General features: G+C 38.4%; 1 non-coding gene across 1 annotated transcript; it reads left to right on the top strand.

Moving 5' to 3' along the window:
* Nucleotides 1–6,886: 6,886 nt before the first annotated feature.
* On the top strand, nucleotides 6,887–6,993 carry LOC145060819 (small nucleolar RNA R71). The gene has a single exon (XR_013687002.1). It is a non-coding gene; the product is annotated as a small nucleolar RNA R71 (small nucleolar RNA).
* The last annotated feature ends 1,359 nt before the right edge of the window (nucleotides 6,994–8,352 follow it).

An 8,352-nucleotide genomic window follows, 5' to 3' on the forward strand; every position in this document is an offset into this window, starting at 1 on the left:
TAGGAGCAAAATTGTGTTCCTCAAACAGAATCTAACGAAATTAGTTCATGATTTCAGTGTATGAAAGCTTAAAAACGAATTCAAATAAACCTAAGATAATTCTATTCAAGGGTAAAGTGGAAAATTAAAACTAAAGTGCCTTAATCTCTTAAGAATGAAGGATTAGGGTTCTTCAACGTTTTCCAGAGCTCCAAGGGCTTCCTTGATCGCCAAGTGTTTCCACCAAAAATCCAGAGAGTCCTCAATTCGGCTTTGTGAACTCTATTTATAGTTTTCTCAAAACAGGGGCTACTCGTCGAGTAGATAACTGACTCGTCGAGTCCCCCTTGAGGAATCCATATACGGCAAGGACTCCACGTATTGCTTCGCGAACCTTCGTTTCTACTCGTCGAGTAGACGACCCTACTTGCCGAGTAGATTCAGAATTAAGCCTTTTTCTTCTTTCTTTCATTCCCGAGCTTTTGTTCATATCTCATGCTTCCTTTTGCTACTGAGCTTCTTTTTTGGACTGAAAATATAATTTGAACAATATTAAGTATCTTTTGTCCATAATATGCAATTAATTAGCCAATAAATGATAAAAATCCAACATAAAAATATAGCTAAATATGCAAATATCAAAATACCCCACACTTGACTTTTGCTTGCCCCCAAGCAACACTGAAATTAAGCACACTAATATTACATAGACAATCCCAATCCAACCCAGCCATTATGCCAAGACCGCAATGCATGCATTTGTGTTAAATTTTTCCTAAACGAGCCCCCTCATCCTAAATACTCACAATCCTCATAAACACTCGCCCACTTCTTTTGAACAATGTTCATTTTATGCATCCATCCGCAGAAAACCTCCTAGCCTCAAGGTGCTTTTGGTTGAGCAACCCAAGCATACATAATCTAAAAATTACAATTTTTGATACCACTATGGGGCTTTTTGGAATTCTTCACTTTCTTGATAATTTGAACTTTGATTTCTTCAAATTTGCCACCTTTTTGATTTTCTTTGATTTTCGGGTATCTTCAACTTTTGAACTTTTGGAATTTTGATCTTTTGATCTTCACTTTAATAGCTCCAAAACTATTTCAACTTTTTCTTGTATTTCTCTCTCTTTTTTTGTACATGTAACTCACTTTTTTTTCACCCAATACCTACATGCTTAAGCAAGGGCACTCAACTTCAACCTTTATTGATTAAAGATAATAATTTTCCTGGATACATTTCTGGTACACGATGCTAAACATATTGCATCCTTCAAACTAAGCGAGGTTGTGTTTTTGTCCCATGATTTCACTAGAATAAAGGAGGCCACAAATGCACTAGAACGTGTATAGGCTCAACTAAACATTTAGGTCTTCAAAGAATCATCAAACATAACACTAGCATGGAATCCTAATTGTTTTTTACCAAATTTTCTCAATTAAGTCCTAGTAATTTTAAAATTATACCTTGAATTAGGATTCTAATCTTTCTACTTTAACTAATATAACCAACCCTCTACCCCACACTTAATTTATGCAATGTCCCTATTGCATATTATGCATGATAAAGAACAATAAAATAAAGAAGGAACTGGAACAAACTCCCTTGGGATAGTAGTCGTGAGGTTGATATCCTTCAATTTAGCTCCATCTTCAACTGACTTTTGACATGGGAACAGCTCATCCATGCCTTGGGTGTCATATCTTGTGTGGGAAAGCTCCAAAAATGCAGGAAAGATACCTGGAAATCTTCAGGAATCAAACTCTATAGAATATGAGTGAAACCTGTAGTGAATATGAGTAGAATATAAGCCTTGAGAATGAAAAGTGATAAATATAAACATTCTTCATACTTAGTAGACACTCGATCTCTCGATTAGGCAATGAATAAGGGTCTTTAATAAGCAATTAAGAGAAATATAAATATTCTTCTTTTGGATTCCTTTTCTGATATGGATGGGTATGATAACTCAGTGTGTTTTCTTCATTTTTCTTCAACAAATAACACTCTAAGACCCTCCTTGAGAATGGACTCGACCCTAAACTCATGTACATTCTCATCTAGATTTGATCCTCACTCTTACCTTGACAATTGAGACTCTTGCATGCATCCAATCCTTCAATCTGAAAAGAAAACAACCACAAGTGATAAAAGAAAACAAATTCCTACTTAAACATCCTACAAGTTCAACACCCAAAACAAAGGAAAGTAAATAGTCTTAAACATCAAAAACACAATAAAATAAAGCACCAATCCTCCTCCTCGTCTTTATCTCCTCCGGCTCCACTTCCGCCCGCTTGGTTTCTTCTCGCTTGCACCCTTTCATCCCAACTGGACACATACAGGAATCCGGGCCCAAGGCTTGGTACAAAATTCATTTTCTCAAATAAATAAGCAAATGACTCATTGACATAGTTCACACCCCGCCCGAGGTCGTCTTGGTATCTTCGCAGCTCAACATTATACCAATCCATAGGTAGCTCCTTATCCACCAGAATAACCGGTGGGTCGTGTGGCACCCGCTCTCTCCTTTGTCTCACCCTCCTTCCCGCTTCCTCCGGCACTAACGGTTCATCATCATTTGGAACACTAACATGCCCCCTCCATAATCCTCAATGATCCTAGCCCTCGTGAATAATGTTGTGCTGAAGGGAGAACTATGAATCGTAGTCAATGCCCGTGCCTCTTATTGGTCCAAAATACCATAAGTTCTCGCAAGCCTTGTAACAAACATGCCACCATTGATTTTTGAAGTCACCCGCTCTTTGACTACCCCCTCTGCCAAGTATTTTGCCATGCAATATGGCAAATTGCAAAATACATTGGGAGTGATAATACTCCACATGTAGAAGATGTCGTGAGTGGGGACTTTATCGTCATCCTTTCGCATGTTTATGGAGCTCGCGATCAGACGATGTATTAAGCGATGAATCGGGGAACGGATGCTCCCCTCCTGGGCGGATGAAGGAATGTAAACCCGGTTGGCAATGGTGGTCCACCAAGTAGAGGCAACCACATCCTCAGGCAATTCTTTGTGGTACTGCTCCAGAAATTACTCAAAAGCCTCGGACATGATCTCACTCTGATCATAAATACCAAGCCTCCATGCCAGCTCTGCAATGCTGCACTCGCGAAACTCTCCTCCAAGGCAGAATGAAATAATATTTGGATTATAGTAGTCATCACCACCCCGGAAAGAGATGGTGGCAAAGGACTCCCAGCAAAGCTCTTGATACACGGGTTCTTGAAGCTTGAACAACCGACTCCACCCGTCACCGATTATTTGTACCCCATTAACTTCACAAGACTTGACCAAGTAATGGTTCAACGCTTCTTCCAACCTAGCTTTCCCTATCCATGACCAGTCCAACTCATTAGGAACATATATTTCCTTTCGCTTCAAATCCTCCAGCTTGCTTTTTGTACGTGTGAGTGAAGACTTGTTGGTGATGCTTAGAAAAGTCAACCATGGGATGTCCCCATAACCGCCTCCTCGTGAACTTTAACATTTCCTAGACATGGTTCCTGCACAACAAAGAAACAAGAAAACCACAAGCAAAATACCGAAAGTATTAAAAATGGCAGAATACTGGGCATCAGCAGCATGGACTCGCCGAGTCCACGAACCGCTCGGCGAGTAGGACGAACGGCGGGAGTCCAGGTCTGTTCTGATGAAATTAACTAGCCAAATCCATAAATTATTTCAGGGGTTTGCTTCGGTATGTTCCAGGAGCATATGATTGTAAAAATTTACGTCTAAAACGTCCTAATTTGTCAAAAATCAAAACCCTAAAATCCAAGTCTTCCCAAAGTTGGGTTTTTCCAGAAATTAAGGGTGATATTTCACCAAAGATCGAAACTTGTAAAGGATTAAGAGCTAAAGTTGTTACCTTGTTGGTTGAATTCGCAAAAGAAGAGAAGATTCAAGATGAAGGCTTAAGAGAGTGCACGTCGAGTATGGGGGTGGCGGCTCGTACGAATGGCTAAAAGTGTTTGCAATTTAGGGTAAAAACCCCTCTTTTACAGAGTGTAATATTTTTTTTTTGTCGGGTAATATATGGACTTGTCGAGTAGGTGGACCTCCTCGGTGAGTAGATGCCTGATTCTGCGATTTTTCAGGATTTCTGAAATGGACTCGCCGAGTAGACTTAGAGACTCGTCGAGTTTTTCATTCTGTGAAAAATTTGAGTTTGCAAAATAAAATTTATGCCACCCCACACTTGAGCATTGCTTGCTCTCAAGCAATTATTTTAAACACATAAGAAGATTGATAAAAACAAATCCAAGGCAAAATGAAAACAAATCCTAAAAACGAAGAAAAGTAAAAGAAAGCAAACTCTAGGGACAGGTTGCCTCCCGTAAGCGCTTCTTTTTGAGGAATCGTTAGCTAGACTCCTTCCCGCTTTATATTTCCTCATTTTCCTCCATTGGGAATTCACAATTAATCTTTTGTTGTTTAAACTTTGTCTTGTGAGCATGTATCTTTCTTTTATACGCCCGTCTCAATTCGTCTCTCCTTTTTCTCGCAGCATCCTCTTGTATAGCATAACTGATCTGTTTCCCAACCTTTTTCTTCTTCACCCCGTTCCTTGGACCCATCTTTTGTACTCCTTCTTTGTCAATCTCGATTTCCCGTATAGTTGCCACCTTATCCTTACTTGATATTAAGGATTCCTCCTTATCTTCTAAATAATCTGGTGGTTCAAATGCACATACTTCATAATTAGTAGACACTCGGGCTCGAGGTTTGGTTCTCTTGGTTGTAATTGACTCGATCTCTCGATTAGCCATGAGTGACTCAATGGATGAGTTATTAACATCATTATTCCAACCCCTTGCATTCTCTTTTTCTCCCAAACTTACCCTCTCGTCAAGTTGAATCGCTTCTTCCTTTATCATTGTGTCAAGGTAAGCCAATTGTGCGTGTTGGAAGTTAAAGCTTTCCACAATTTTAGCCTCTTTTATTGGACTTCCCAAAGGATCAGGAGAAGTGTATATGTCAAGATCAGAAAAGGAACTTGTAAGAAGCAAGTTAAGATCTTCATGATCCTTGAGGTTCTCGATTGGACTCGTCGAGTCAGTCGATGCGACTCGGCGAGTCTGTGAGGTTTCCACAATTTTTGTTGTTTCTTCTGACTCAGCTTCCTCTAACAGCCTTTCTATTTCCTTTAAATCTTCTCCAACATCGAAATTCCCTTTAGAAGGTAATATAAATTTGTTTGGATTTTCTTCTTGCAAAAGTGCAAGCTCTCTTTCTAACACTTCATCATCCAAATCCACTAAGGAAAATTCCCCATTTTTCATCCCTTCACTCTTTTTCTCTTGTTCTGCTTTAAACACCACTGGATCATTCCCTACCCTTAGTGTTAGTGTAGATTCACACACATCGACTATTTCACAAGCGGTATTCAAAAATGGTCTTCCAAGAATGATTGGAACTATAGGGTCTTCTTCCATGTCAAGCACTACAAAGTCCACGAGAAACACAAATTTATCGACTTTGACGAGAAGATCTTCGCATACTCTACTTGGATTTATTATTGTCTTATCGGCTAAATGGATTTTCATACGAATCGGCTTTGGCTCCGGCAAATTTAGCTTCTTGAAGAAATAATATGGCATTAGATTAATGCTTGCACCCAAATCGGTCAACGCATGAGTAGAGATTATGTTCCTAAATTGACAAGGTATGGAGATGCTTCCCAGATCGCCCCTTTTTTCTGGTAGTTCATTTAGCAATACTTCAACCACTTCTTCCATATTTTGTCTAGTGGTGAAGAGGTTCTTAAGCAAAGTTGCATACTTGGGTGTATGAAGTATTGTTTCAACAAATGGAATGTTCACTTGAAGGGTCCTCACTTGCTCCATAAATCTTCTATATTGTTGAATCTGCTCATCTGGTATGGCTCGGATTGGAAATGGCAAAGGGGGCCTGTAAGTTTTCAAAAGAGAACAATTTTACTCATCAGCTCTCGGACTCGTCGAGTCCATTATACCGATTCAGCGAGTCGAATCAGGTTTGCTCGAATTCCTTTCAATCTCCTCTTCTGTTTACACCTTACTGGGTTTCTTCTAAATATAGGTCAAAGGAGTGAATTTTTTTCAGAATTAGTGGTTATCACATTTAGATGCACTATTTTTGGATTTTGTTCGGTATTGCTCGGAAGTTCACCAAGTGTTCTTTGATTGATTTGTTGTGTAAGCTTTCTTATCTGCTTTCCAATGTTATGATTGGAGGCTTGCTGGTTCCTAAGAAAATTTTGTTGATCTTTCATCATAGCTTGATGATCTTTAAGCATTACTTGCTGCTCTTTCAATTCAATGTCGGTATCATTGTGTCTCTTCTCGGACGCAGCTACAAACCTTGTGAACATCTCTTCCAAATCATTTCTCTTTTCCATAACCGGTTCCTCCTTTTGATAGAAACCCCATTCTTTTTGCTTGTATTTCTCCTCCTTTGCTTTTTTGTAGTCGTCATAAGGGATCCATTCCTTCTTCGGTTTCTGCTGGTTATCATCAAATCTATCGCCACTTGAATAGAATACTTGAGCTTTCTTGTTTCCATTCTCATCCAAATCACAATCTTTAGTAAGATGAGGTCCGTTACAATTTTCACATCCAAACCAAATAGCATGGATTGTTTGATCCATCTTAGTCATCCTCCGATCTAAACTATCTAGTTTAGCCATCATTGCCACCATGCTATCATTTACAGTGTTCACCACCCCCATACTTACTTCATTCCATGGGTTATGATATTCTCTAGAATGTTTAGAGAATTCCTCAATTAATTCCTTGATCAGCAGGGGTGGCTTCTTGGTGAGTGGTCCTTGTGAGTCAAGAAGCTGCCTTGTAGTCACATTGCCTCCATCATAGAAAATGGAGACTTCTTGTTGGCTATTAAGATCATGATGTGGGCAATTCCTTGGTAGACTTTTGTATCTCTCCCATGCCTCATAAATGGACTCTCCAGCTTGTTGTTTAAAGTTGGCAATAGCTTTTTTTTAACTTGGCTATTTTCGAAGGTGAGCAAAACTGGTCAATAAATGTTGGAAGTGTGTCCAAGATCATTAACTAGTTGGTGATATTTCTAATAATAGCAGGGTCCTCTTGGGTTTCCCTCAAGACTCAAAATTGAGTAGAATATATAATAGGAGTTATTAGTTTATTAATTATTATGGTTTAATAATTAATTAGAAACTAATTGGAAAACAATTTGGGAATTGATTAACAGTTTAATTAATAGAAGGGTTGAATGTGAATTAATCAATAGTTGGTTGATCAGGGAACATTCCAGAACCCTAGAAGGAAGGGGGTTGGACGAAAATTCCCTTTGGATAAAGGGAATTTCGTTCATAGCATATCCCATCCCACATGGGTGGAAGGATAAAACCCTAGGAGGTATCCAAGGCTATAAATAGAGCCTTAGGGATTCACTCCTCCTTGCTCATTTCTGGCTTGAGTATTCGCCACCTTCTTTCTCCCTCATTGTGCAAGAACTTTTTGTGAGTTCATCCCTCCTAGTTTATATTTGTTTCTACTCTTTTGAGTTCATTGGGTGTGAACCAAGAGAGGGATTCTAGTTTGGATCCTCATCATCCAAACAAGGTGGCACGCACAAGGAGTCAAGCTCGAAGATCATTGGCAGCTAAAGAGGTTAGTACTCTTCTTATATTTTCGGTTTTCTTAGGGTAGAAGTAATAGTATGAAGCCATATATCCATAGGGTGCATGTACACTTAGGTAAATCGTTTTGTTGTTTCGATTATTCCGCTGCCTAGTTATTGAGTGTATTTGATGTATATGTTTCCCAACAGTGGTATCAGAGCCATTGGTTCATGGTTACTCTCACCCTACTTCCATTTTTTATGAATCATGAAAGTTTAATTGAAAATTTTCGTAATTTGGTAGAAACCCTAAGTTCACGACGTGAAAAGAGTAGTTCACGACGTGAACATTGGCAGATAAGAACTATCGGTTATGATCTTGCTTGTTTTTTCAAATTAAGACTTTATCTTGCATGGATAATTACCTAATTGGATTAGATCTGAAAAATTCGAAATATATGAAACCCTAATCACAGCTCACGACGTGAGAGCTATGAGCTCACGACGTGAGCTCAGCAGATTCGGAATTTTTGGTTTTAAATTTGAAGTTTTGTTTAATGAGGATAAATGTTAAATTTCAAATTGTGTAAATCTGAAAATAAATAAATATTATTTAAATGGTGATTTTAAATATTTTAAATAATGTTTATAATATAGTTTTATGAATTTGAATATTAATCCCTCATGTTTTATTAATTGTTATATTGCATCCTTGTAATTAATTTGAATTAATAATAGACAACTAGATTTAAAGAGTTTTAAA

This window comes from Lactuca serriola, chromosome 6 (genome assembly GCF_051521515.1).
Source record: "Lactuca serriola cultivar US96UC23 chromosome 6, Lser_US96UC23_V15, whole genome shotgun sequence".
NCBI lineage: Eukaryota > Viridiplantae > Streptophyta > Magnoliopsida > Asterales > Asteraceae > Lactuca > Lactuca serriola.